The following is a 12,593-nucleotide window of genomic DNA, read 5'->3' as shown; positions in this document are numbered from 1 at the left end:
TTATGCTTTCACGCTGCCTCCTTCCATCTTGCTTCCAGACCGTAAGGCAATGTGCCCGAAATGCAATACACCAAAAACGGATCTATTCCATGGTATATGGCACTGTCCCCGTTTGGAAACCTTCTGGAAGGATGTAACCTTTCTTCTTAATTCAGTCACCTCAATTTCGTCCAGTTTGACCCCGCTGGAGGCTCTATTCCACATAGGGCTAGCCAGGGAAGGCTCGGAGGAGACATACACTTACCTTCCGGCGCTAGCTCACCCCATACTGACCATGGCAAAACACTGCATCCTACAAGAGTGGATCCGTCCTACTCCTCCCACACTAGAACGGGTGATATCCAAACTACAACATTTGTTTTACGTTGAGCGCCGACTAGCCCTACGAAACAAAGAAACACTTACGGCCCCTTTATTCCGCAAATGGAAACGATTCCTTACGGCGTACTTTTCGCACCCTGAATTACAACATATAGTGCAGCCGTTTACGCAATCTACCTGGTATCTGACCGAAGACTTAAAAGGGGCATTGGGACCCTTCAAATTTATTAGGCCTCCCTGGTCCCCTAGCCCATTGGCCCCTCTTCCCCCCTCTACTCCTACGTACACCCTGTAATTGACCTACGTGCTCACCACTCACTGCAGGTGTCTGCCGCGGGAGGTGGACATGATCCAATATGACTTACGTAAGTGTCGCCGCATACTTCATACCCTCGGACGCTGTCCCTCAGGACATCCCCTTGCCGTCTCCCCTTGAGTCTGAGCCACGACTTACTATGGTATATTGAGTGCGAAAGTCTGGTCGGTCTTGTACTTTCCTCTCTCTTCTGTTCTTCACTCCTTTCCTATCTTTCTTTTTTTTTTTTTTTTTTGTTGCTTTTGTTTTGTTTGTTTGTCTGTTTACTCTCTACTCCCATGAGTATGGGATAATTGTGAAACCCCAGTTCGTGGTTACCTGTTAATGACTGTGGGATACATGGTGGTGTTGACAAGTGACTCAACATACCCTCATGGACTGACATCCAGTCGTTACGGCTCTTCCCTGATCTTGGCCTACGGGCACTCCTTGTCCTCACATCTGGGACAAATGTGGAACACACTACTTTACCTTCTTCTGTACGTTTCTTGATGCCGTGTGGTATGCTTAATGGCGCCTCTGCTGAGATTTTTTCTGGTCTTATCTTTGTATGCCTTGTGTATGATCACCTGACCCACTGTCATTGTTTGTTTATTTGTTATTGGAATAAAATATTAAAAAAAAAAACAATATATATTAAATTAATGTATATTTATATATATTTATTTTTTGACAGTATATTTAATTGCACAATAATGGATTCGTTTAAATTAAATTATTGAACAACGAAACTGATTTTATTACAACGAAAATGTGTTTTATTAATTAAATATGAATTAGTACAGGAAGCTCCATTAAGCCGTTAATTCATATTGCCGGCAATAGAGCATTCTGTACTAATCATCACTTTACTTTAATTAAAACATCAAATGTTTCTTCTAATTATGTTATCACAATAGCATTATTAGAAGAAACATTTAGAATTATATGTGCGCTCAGCTGATTGGCTGATCGCACGTATAATTAGCGGGTCCGCAGCACAGTGACTTCATTGTGCTGCGGACCAGCGAAGAGACAACATCGGGGTGAGTATAGAGCTCTCCCCACCCCCTCCCCAGCACTGCACCCATCCCAGCAAGGAAGGGGGGGTCATTTAACCCCTTCCTTGCTGGGATGGGTGCAGTCTGACATCAGTCTGGCCCCCAAGGGGTTAAGGGGGATACATCCTCCCTTAACCCCTTGGGGGCCAGACTGTAAGCAGCGATCTGTAAAGACGCTGCATACTGTAAGGAGCACAACACCGCTCACAATGATGGGTGTTGTGCTCCTGTTTGTGTTTCTCCCTTTTTGTTTTTCAGATATCGGTATCCAGTGGATTACGTCGGATTCGGTGGACTACGTCGATGACCAGCGGTTGTTTTTTTTTTTTATTATTAAAAAAAAAAAACCGCATAGGGTCCCCCCTATTTTTATAATCAGCCGGGTTAAAAACCAAGCGACAGCAGCCTGGTAACACCAGGGTGGGAAGAGCCATTGGTTTAGGCCTTCCCCAGCCTAAATCTTACCAGCCTGCTGCCGCCCGTTCCAGGAGCGCCAATTTTGACGCTCCAGGACCACTGGCACCCGGCTCTTCCCAGTACCCCTGGTGGCATTAGGTACTGGGGTAATAATAGGGGGTTAGTGTTAGCCATTTTATACCGGTTAACACTAGGCCCCAACTTAGTAATGGATTCCGTCTATTAGACGGCTTCCACTACTAAGTCTATAAAGTAAAGAAATAAAGACAAGACACAAGTTAAAAAAAAAATTTATTCAAATAAAAACACCCCCACACCCCTCATTGACCATTTTATTAAAAAACAACAACAAACAACCGCTAGTCATCGACGTAGTCCACGGAATCCGACGTAATCCACAGGATACCGATATCTGAAAAACAAAAAGGGAGAAACACACAAAAAACACACAAACAGGAGCACAACACCCATCATTGTGAGCGGTGTTGTGCTCCTTACAGTATGCAGCATCTTTACAGATCGCTGCTTACAGTCTGGCCCCCAAGGGGTTAAGGGAGGATGTATTGTATCCCCCTTAACCCCTTGGGGGCCAGACTGATGTCAGACTGCACCCATCCCAGCAAGGAAGGGGTTAAGTGACCCCCCTTCCTTGCTGGGAGGGGTGCAGTGCTGGGGAGGGGGGTGGGGAGAGCTCTATACTCACCCCGATGTTGTCTCTTCGCTGGTCCGCAGCACAATGAAGTCACTGTGCTGCGGACCCGCTAATTATATGTACGCTCAGCCGATCAGCCAATCAGCTGAGCGCACATATGATTCTAAATGTTTCTTCTAATAATGCTATTGTGATAACATAATTAGAAGAAACATTTGATGTTTTAATTAAAGTAAAGTGATGATTAGTACAGAATGCTCTATTGCCGGCAATATGAATTAACGGCTTATGGAGCTTCCTGTACTAATTAATATTTAATTAATAAAACACATTTTCGTTGAAATAAAATCAGTTTCGTTGTTCAATAATTTAATTTAAACGAATCCATCATTGTGCAATTAAATATACTGTCAAAAAATAAATATATATATAAATATACATTTATTTATATATATATTTATTTTTTTTGACAGTATATTTAATTGCACAATGATGGATTCGTTAGAATTAAATTATTGAACAACGAAAGGGACTTTATTACAAAGAAAATGTGTTTTAATAATTTTATATATTAACTATTAGAGGCATCGGCATTCGGCATCATTGCCGGCTATTTTTGAAGTACTCCGTATGGACCGCCTGTCAATCCACGGCCGCATTTCCAGCCGCAAACAATGGTCTTGTTCATTTTTTACGGGTCCGTTTACGATCGGGCCGTAGATTCATACATAGTGTGCACTGTGCAGCCGTATATCGTATACTTTCCAGCGTACGCATGAACCGGAAAAATCCGCCCGATGATTTACCGCCCGCAATACAGCCGCACAGATACAGAGTGTGAACCTAGCCTAGGCTATGTTCACACTACGTATATTTGAGGCTGTATGTTTGAGGCTGTATAGCAACCAAAACAAGGAGTGGATTAAAAACACAGAAAGGATCTGTTCACATAATGTTGTAATTGAGTGGATGGCCGTCATTTAATGGCAAATATGTGCTGTTATTTTAAAACAACGGCTGTTATATTGAAATAATGGCAGTTATTTACTGTTATATGGCGGCCATCCACTCAATTTCAACATTGTGTGGTCAGAGCCTTTCTGTGTTTTCAATCCACTCCTGGTTTTGGTTGCTATGAGGACCTGACATGAGGACCAAATACAGCCTCAAATATACATAGTGTGAACCCAGCCTATGATAAAATAGAAACATATTGGAAAAACAGGGCATGTTTCAGTATCTACCTGTAGTAAAAGAAAATTTAGATGACACATTCCCTTTAAAAAAGAGCAACCCTGTGGTTATAGTCTGACCAGCTCACATATAAAGATTTTTGAGTTTTAAATAAATAAATAAATTAAAAAGCTGATAGAAATTGCAAAATATATGCAAAATGCAGTAGATACTATTACTTTCTCTTAGTCACGCTGCAACATGACATTCATTTTTTTTTTACATACTTTTAAAGTGGAGAAATGATGTCTCACCATTCCTTAGTGATACTTTTATGTATTAGCAATAGAGGTCACCCATTTCCGCTGCTTTGCAGCCTCCTCTATCTGTCATGGTGCTGACACGAGGAGACCTCCACTAATGCCTACAGCTGTCAATGGGATGGGATGCCGAGCGCCAATCTGGAGGGTAGCTGTCAAGAAATCTGCACAGTAAATGTGTTTTTCCAAAGCTATTAAAAAGAAAAAACATTGCCTTGTTTCATCTGCAAAACATATTTACCTTCATACTAAATTCTGCTGGTTTTGTTGCTAATAATGGTCTATATTTCATCATTTTTAAATTTGATATTTTTCTCATTAACATATATACTTTTATTTTACATTTAACCTATATTCTCCATACATTTGATACGTTAAAACATTATTAAAAAATCTGCAGTTATATCTCAGGCAGATGTAAATGATTACAAGTGTGGTCTGACACTGGGTGATAGCACAAGAGGGTGTATAGGTGCTTCCTAAAATACTGGCAGAGGACACTTTTTGGGTGGTATACAGTGCCACTGGGTGAAATATTGTTGACTGCTAGACGTAACTGTACAAAGCACTTGAATACATTTTGCCCAGTTAACAGACTTTAAGGGTACTATTAGACGGGCCGATAATTAGAGGGGCCCGATAATAAATGTAAACGAGTGCAGATTGGCTAGATCGGCACTCGTTTACAGGGCCTATTACACGGCCCGATAATCGTTTAAGAAGGGCTGCAGGGACATCGTTGCAGCCCTTGTTAAACTGGTATACATTACCTATACTGGGTCCAGGGCTCCTCCTGCTCCTCTTCTCCCCGGGTCCTGCGTGCTGCAGCTTCAGAGTGGTCTGTCTTAGCTGACAGGCCACTCAGCCAATCACTGGCCGCGGCGGTCCCGGCCTGTGATTGACTGAGCGAACGTCAGCTAAGACAGGCCGCTGTGAAGCTGCAGCGTGCAGGACCCGGGGAGAAGAGGAGCAGGAGGAGCCCTGGACCATGGATAGGTAATGTATTTCTTTTGCAAATCGTTAGCCGCTGGCCGCACACCACTGTTACGCGTAGCGATGCGCGGTCGGTGGCCGACAATTATAGGTCAGAACCTATATCAACGATCATCGGCTGATCGTTGTGTTTATTACACAGAACGATAATCGGATAGGGCCGATTCGGCTGATTATCGTTCCGTGTAATAGAACCCTAAGAGGGGTCACATCAATGGACAGCGAGAAGCAAAATAGATGTTTTGACAAAATGACCACCACAGTGGTTAGGCAAGGGGATGCACATAGTGTACAAGATCTGCATGGCCCAGACAAAACAACAATATAGAGGATTGTTTAATCTACAGACAAGCACAAGCAGCAACCAGTTTGCTTGTCCACTATTCAGACACAATTGCCCCCTTTATTACAGACGTCTGTTGTTGCCCAGATCATTTACAGGCACTTAGCGGAAGAACATTTTGTGTTATGGCGCTTATTACATGTCCTGCCATTGACAGCAAGCTACTGTCATTTTAGTTTGTAGTGGTTTCGTGAACGAGAAACCTTGATTGCTATGGACTGGAACTATATTACACTTTAGTAATGAATCCAGGTTCTGTTTAGCGTCCAAGATGGCTGGCACCAAGTGTGAAGTCATCATGTATGACTGTTACTTTTGTTTGGTAGGGTGTCATGAACGAGAAACCTGGAAACCTGGCTGGCACCAAGTGTGAAGTCATCATGTATGACTGTTACTTTTGTTTGGTAGGGTGTCATGAACGAGAAACCTGGATTGCTTGGGGCTTGGAATTATACTGTCTTTAGCGATGAATACAAGGGACACTAACAGCTCAGCGATTTGTGCAGGACATCATGATAAAGATTCCAACTGGTGATCTTCAGCAGGATAATGCTCGCTCACAGAGCAAGGGTTTCCCAGAAATGTCTCTGACCGAATGTAAAGCCCCTATTACACGGGGCGACATAGAGGAGCAGAAGAGCTGTCCACACTCGTTTGCTTCTAGCTCCCTGCTCGCTGCCGCGTGTAATGGCGGGTAAGTGAAGGGGGGCCCATAGAGGATAGCGGCGGTCTGCTGCCGCCACTCCTGTTCCGCAGAACGAAGGCAGCAACGATCGCTGCTATATTAGTTGTTTGACTTTCAACATGTTGAAAGACAAGCAACAGCAACGATCAGCCAACATCGTTCATGTACACAGGACGATTATCGGACGTAACAGCAGATATCGGCCGAATACGACCAATAATTGTTCTGTGTAATAGGGCCTTAACACTTCCTTGGCCTGCCCAGTAACTTGAATTATCAACAATTTTTCATTGATAAGACTGACTGGGGTACCTGCTTTGGTAATCAATGAGTGTACAGGATCTATAAGGCCAGCTGCAACATCTGTAGGCAAATGTACAGCAGAATTCCATATGGAGTGTGTGTGCCTCCATGCCCAGCTGTATCTCATCTTGTATACAGGCTAGTACTGATCAAAAAGGTATTAAAGGCTCCTTTCATTATACAGTTTTCCCCAAGAAACCTACCTTTTCAGTCTAAGGCCATGTTAACACAAAAGAAGAGTGGTCTTTGGAAAACCCAGTTGACCTAGTAGAACTGACTCTTTTCACAATATTAAGCCATAATTATCTACATATAAAGCAACGCAAAGCCATCATTCAAAATATAACACATTTTATTACACAGTCCGCCGCATACAAGCTGTAGCTTTAAAAATAGACACACACAGTGCAAGAGAAGTAGAACTTCCCTATGAAATTTATTACACAATACGGTTCTTGTCCTTGACCTCTTGTAATTTACATCTCCCTGGAAAATAATGTAATTTAATTTGGGGTTAAACTCTGAAAGCAGATTTATTGCATTACTTACAGCACTCATCATTTTACTAATAACAAGTCACGTCTTCTGTATCAATAAATACTCTCATAGGAGATATTCAACTACTGTACATTCATAAGAGGAAGGGAGAGGACTCCATATAATATGCTGGCATTAAAAGGTTTGAAAATCAGTGGAAAGAAAGCAAGAATCTCTTGCCCTAGGTAAGATATTAAACTTTCTGTCCATGGGGTTACAATTTTTCAGAAACTTCCCATTGCTCAATATTGATAACATGGCCGTAAGAAGCATGATAATTATTACCAAACCAAGAAAGTAACCCGAGTTTGGGACAATTATCTTTAGTTGGGTACACAGTATTAGAGAGGAAAAAAATAAATAAATAAAAAAATAAATTAAATGAATTTCAGACATTTATTTAAAGGGATTTTCTAATATTGAAATGGTCACTAACGCTTTAAAGCAAAAGAACCAAAAGAATTACTAAATAAAGATTTCTATACAAATTCATCGGGGCTGCTGAGCAGATTCTAACGGCGCCATCTATTCCTCATAACATCGCCATGTTCCTGAGATCTCATCCGGTTTGAAAATATGCAGATGTGCTAGTTTGGTGCCCTGGGGGGCGCTGGGCCCACCTCACCTTTGCATATTTAATAAAACAGAGATCTCGGGAATCGGTATGAATAAGGACAGCAATGTTAGAATCTGCTTGGCAGCGCCAGTCAGGTTGTATGAAAATCTTTACTTAGTAATTCTTCTGGTACATTTGCTTCAACAAACTATTCGGCATAAGCTGTGATGAGTGTGTACATGAGAAGTAGTGCTACTTCTTGCCATTAGGATATGTTCACACTGAGCAAATGGGGGGGAATTCCATGGCGGAACTTTCCTCCGGGGAATTCAACCCCTTAAGGCTTCGCAAGCCCCCCCATAGAGATGTGGTCTGACAATGAAGCAGGCGTAATTCCGCCCCATTTGCTTAGGGCCCTATTCCACCGGACGATTATCGTTCGCATAATCGTTAACGATTAACGATCTCAAACTACCACTATTGCGAAAGACCTGAAAACGTTCACTCATTTCCATGGAACGATAATTATTACTTATGATTTGCGATTGTTTTTTCTTCACTATTGTGTTCGTATCTACTGCGAACAACGTTTTATTCAATGCGAACGAGCAACGATAAAAATAGGTCCAGGTCTTATAAAGCGATCAACGATTTCTCGTTCGGTCGTTAATCGTTAACTGCTATTCAAACGAACGATTATCGTTTAGATTCAAACAATTAAACGATAATCTGAACAATAATTGTCCGGTGGAATAGGGCCCTTAGTGTGAACATACCTTATACAGTATAACTCGTGTATTGTATTTTTTTCTTTTACCAGTCTTCCCCTCTGCAGACTACCTCTCACTTTTCAGTTGTCCCTGAGCTAGTGGGCAGAGACTAGCTGCTATGATGTATCATACACTACACAAACAGAAAGACAAATCCTTCTCCCCTATACAGTATCTTAAAGTAACTGATCCCTCAGGTTCCTCTCAAGATGGATTTTTTAACATAATTGTTAAGCTTAGGGATGGTGCTGATAAGTACATCTATTAAGATAAGTTTGCTATTTTTTTTGCACTATTGATTTATGTAAAGTTTTTAGAAGTGCTAGGACCATTTACGTATAGGATAAACTTGCTTCAGCATGTAGATTGTGTAAAGGGATTACCTAGGCAGGACATCACCAGTCCCAAAGCCTTACTGGGGTTCACAGACATCATAGAGTTGGGTCTCAAGCTTAGAAAGAAAATACCACTAATAGCCAGCTGTGTATTATATGGACACGTTGGAGACAATCATAACTGGAGCGTTCCAGCAATAAACTGTTCACATATTGGGCCCGACAGAAATCAGGTTTTGTTGGTAGAGTTCCAGAAGCCATACCTACCAACACAGCAGCATGCCTTTCTCGGATGTGCCTCATGAATGGGGGTTGTCCTAAGCAGACAGAAACACCTAGATGTGTCTTAAGGTGGATCAAAAAAGTTCCACTGATCATAAAGGACACAATACAGTTAAGCACAACTGACTAAGCATCTAACACACCAAAAGGACCAAAATGGACATAATTTATTTCTATATGTACAGTCTCTACAAAGACAGCAAGCACAAACAACAAATATTGCATATACTGTGCTGTATTCCATAAGAACACCAAAGCTTTGGTCCCTAAGGAAAATGTCTCCAGGTAGTTGGTGCCTGGAAGAGAGGAAACACAAAATTATATTGATCATAGGACATTAAGGAAGTTAAAGCATCTTTATATGTGTCTAGATGATCATCTCTCATAATTAGTTAATATAACCCTAAGGGGACACAGACGGTTTTCATTTTTGTGCTTTTGTTTTTTCCTCCTTGAGTATACACTGACCGGCCACTTTATTAGGTACACCTGTCCAACTGCACGTTACCACTTAATTTCTAATCAGCCAATCACATGGCGGCAACTCAGTGCATTTAGGCATGTAGACATGGTCAAGACAATCTCCTGCAGTTCAAACCGAGCATCAGTATGGGGAAGAAAGGTGATTTGAGTGCCTTTGAACGTGGCATGGTTGTTGGTGCCAGAAGGGCTGGTCTGAGTATTTCAGAAACTACTGATCTACTGGGATTTTCACGCACAACCATCTCTAGGGTTTACAGAAAATGGTCCGAAAAAGAAAAAACATCCAGTGAGCAGCAGTTCTGTGGGCGGAAATGCCTTGTTGATGCCAGAGGTCAGAGGACAATGGGCAGACTGGTTCGAGCTGATAGAAAGGCAACAGTGACTCAAATAGCCAACCGTTACAATCAAGGTAGGCAGAAGAGCATCTCTGAACGCACAGTACGTCGAACTTTGAGGCAGATGGGCTACAGCAGCAGAAGACCACACCGGGTGCCACTCCTTTCAGCTAAGAACAGGAAACTGAGGCTACAATTTGCACAAGCTCATCAAAATTGGACAGTAGAAGATTGGAAAAACGTTGCCTGGTCTGATGAGTCTCGATTTCTGCTGCGACATTCGGATGTTAGGGTCAGAATTTGGCGTCAACAACATGAAAGCATGGATTCATCCTGCCTTGTATCAACGGTTCAGGCTGGTGGTGGTGGTGTCATGGTGTGGGGAATATTTTCTTGGCACTCTTAGGGCCCCTTGGTACCAATTTAGCATCGTTACAACGCCACAGCCTACCTGAGTATTGTTGCTGACCATGTCCATCTTTTTATGACCACAATGTACCCAACATGTGATGGCTACTTTCAGCAGGATAATGCGCCATGTCATAAAGCTAGAATCATCTCAGACTGGTTTCTTTAACATGACAATGAGTTCACTGTACTCAAATGGCCTCCACAGTCACCAGATCTCAATCCAATAGAGCATCTTTGGGATGTGGTGGAACGGGAGATTCGCATCATGGATGTGCAGCCGACAAATCTGCGGCAACTGTGTGATGCCATCATGTCAATATGGACCAAAATCTCTGAGGAAGCTTCCAGCACCTTGTTGTATCTATGCCACGAAGAATTGAGGCAGTTCTGAAGGCAAAAGGGGGTCCAACCCGTTACTAGCATGGTGTACCTAATAAAGTGGCCGGTGAGTGTATAAGGCCATAGCGTGTGCATTTTTCCACCTAGAGACCCAGATGAGCCCTTATTTTTAGCGCCTCTAATTGTACTTAGCAATGGCAGATGTAATTTTTGCCTAAAATATGCCGTGAAGCCAGAAAAAAAATTATATGTGTGGTGAAATTGAAAAAAAAAAGACGCAATTTTTGTAATTTTTTTATACGCCGTTTGCCGTAGGGTAAAACTGACTTGTTATACATGTTCCTCAAGTTAATTCGATTACAACGATATGTAACTTGTTTAACTTTTATTTTATGGCTTTTGAAAAATTAAAACCTTTTTTTTTTAAAATGTATGTTTCTTAAAATCGCTCTATTACCATGCTTATAGCGCTTTTATCCTTAGTCTATGGGGCTGTGTGAGGTGTCACGTTTTGCACCATGATCTGTACTTTCTATCGGTATCTTGTTTGCATATATGCGACTTTTTGATCGCTTTTTATTACATTTTTTCCAGATTTGATGCGAAAAATTTTTATTTTGCGCTTACGGCGTTTACCTTTGAGATCGGGAATGTGATAATTTAATAGTTCAGGTGATTACGCACGTGGCGATACCAAACATGTTTATTTCTTTTTTTTTTATTTATAAAATGGGAAAAGGGGGGTGATTCAAACTTTTATTAGGGGATGAGATTAGGGGATGGGGGACTTCTAGTATTACTACACTGATCTCTCATTGAGCTCTGTGGAATCTGTTGGCGCTATACAAATAAATATTATTATTATTATTATTGAGATCTATGCAGTATAGATATACTACATAGATCAATGAGCTCTGTGCTTTATTGCTGCAGACCCCTGCCAGGGGAGGATGCGGGGATCGTCCCTCCGCGATTGCGTTGTGTGGGAGGCGATCCCACCACTAGACCACCAGGGAAGGGGGACAGTATGTATTTAGATGCAGCTCTCAACTTTGACAGCTGAATCTAAATATTTAATTAGCGGGCACGGCGATCGGACCGTGCCCATTAATAGCCCCAGTCGCGGCAGTTCAGAACGCGCGGCCCCCCTCTGAACTCTCTTGGTGCAGCTATGGGATAATAAGAATCCAATAAACCTCCAGAATATTTCCTGTTTGGAAAACTTAAAATGCATGTGTTGTATGTCTTTATATTTTGCACGCAAGTGCATCTTTACTCCAGGGGAGCAGAGATAGGAAGGCGAGTATAAATGGTAGTACGCTAAGCAGATGATCAAAGCGCACAGATGAAACACGGTATGCACCATGAATGGTATCTGCTGAATATAAATAAAATCCATAAGTACTCATTTATCTAGTAACCCCCCTGGTTCTATGAATAATATTCATTTACAAAGCACCAACTAGTTTTATTTATACAGTATATTATGGTCTATGTTGCATAGAGAAATTACATTAGCAGGTTCACTTTATACATTATATAGCAAGTTCAAAGTCATCACTTTATCATGAAGGAAAACTTCTGCCAAACATTATATTATGGCCTTTTGGGAAGATTTATTCTGTATTGAAACTAAAAATTGTTTATAAAGTGTTATTGTCACTTAAAGTGTCATAGAGACAGGTCAAAAGTTTTGATTGGTCCGGGTCTGAGTATTCAGACCTGCGGCGATCGGGAGAACGAGCCAGGAGAAGATGCGTTGTAGTGCGTCCTCTCCCCGCTCTGTGTTAGAAAAAAAGAGTCAAGCTTATAATAGAGCTCTATGGAGTCCGACTCTTTTTTTCTTACACAGAGCGGGGAGAGAATGTCTTGCAGCACATCTTCTCCCAGCTCATTCTCCCGATCGGTATGGAAATGTCTCTATGACATACCAACAATCTCTACACAAGTTTCATACACAAATGATCCAAAAATGCACCAAA

At 41.7% G+C, this 12,593-nt stretch overlaps 1 protein-coding gene across 1 annotated transcript in view; it reads right to left on the bottom strand.

Moving 5' to 3' along the window:
• Positions 1-6,915: 6,915 nt before the first annotated feature.
• The window catches only part of DTD1 (D-aminoacyl-tRNA deacylase 1), a 96,757-nt gene continuing 91,079 nt past the window's right edge, over positions 6,916-12,593 (bottom strand). Inside the window, exon 6 of the mRNA XM_069954338.1 lies at positions 6,916-9,339. The gene's annotated coding sequence lies outside the window, so the exon portion shown is untranslated. The remainder of the gene's footprint in view (positions 9,340-12,593) is intronic.

Source organism: Dendropsophus ebraccatus, chromosome 15, assembly GCF_027789765.1.
Source record: "Dendropsophus ebraccatus isolate aDenEbr1 chromosome 15, aDenEbr1.pat, whole genome shotgun sequence".
Taxonomy (NCBI): domain Eukaryota; kingdom Metazoa; phylum Chordata; class Amphibia; order Anura; family Hylidae; genus Dendropsophus; species Dendropsophus ebraccatus.
The sequence above is the reverse complement of the archived record's forward strand: the minus strand, read 5'-3'. Positions and strand labels throughout refer to the sequence as shown.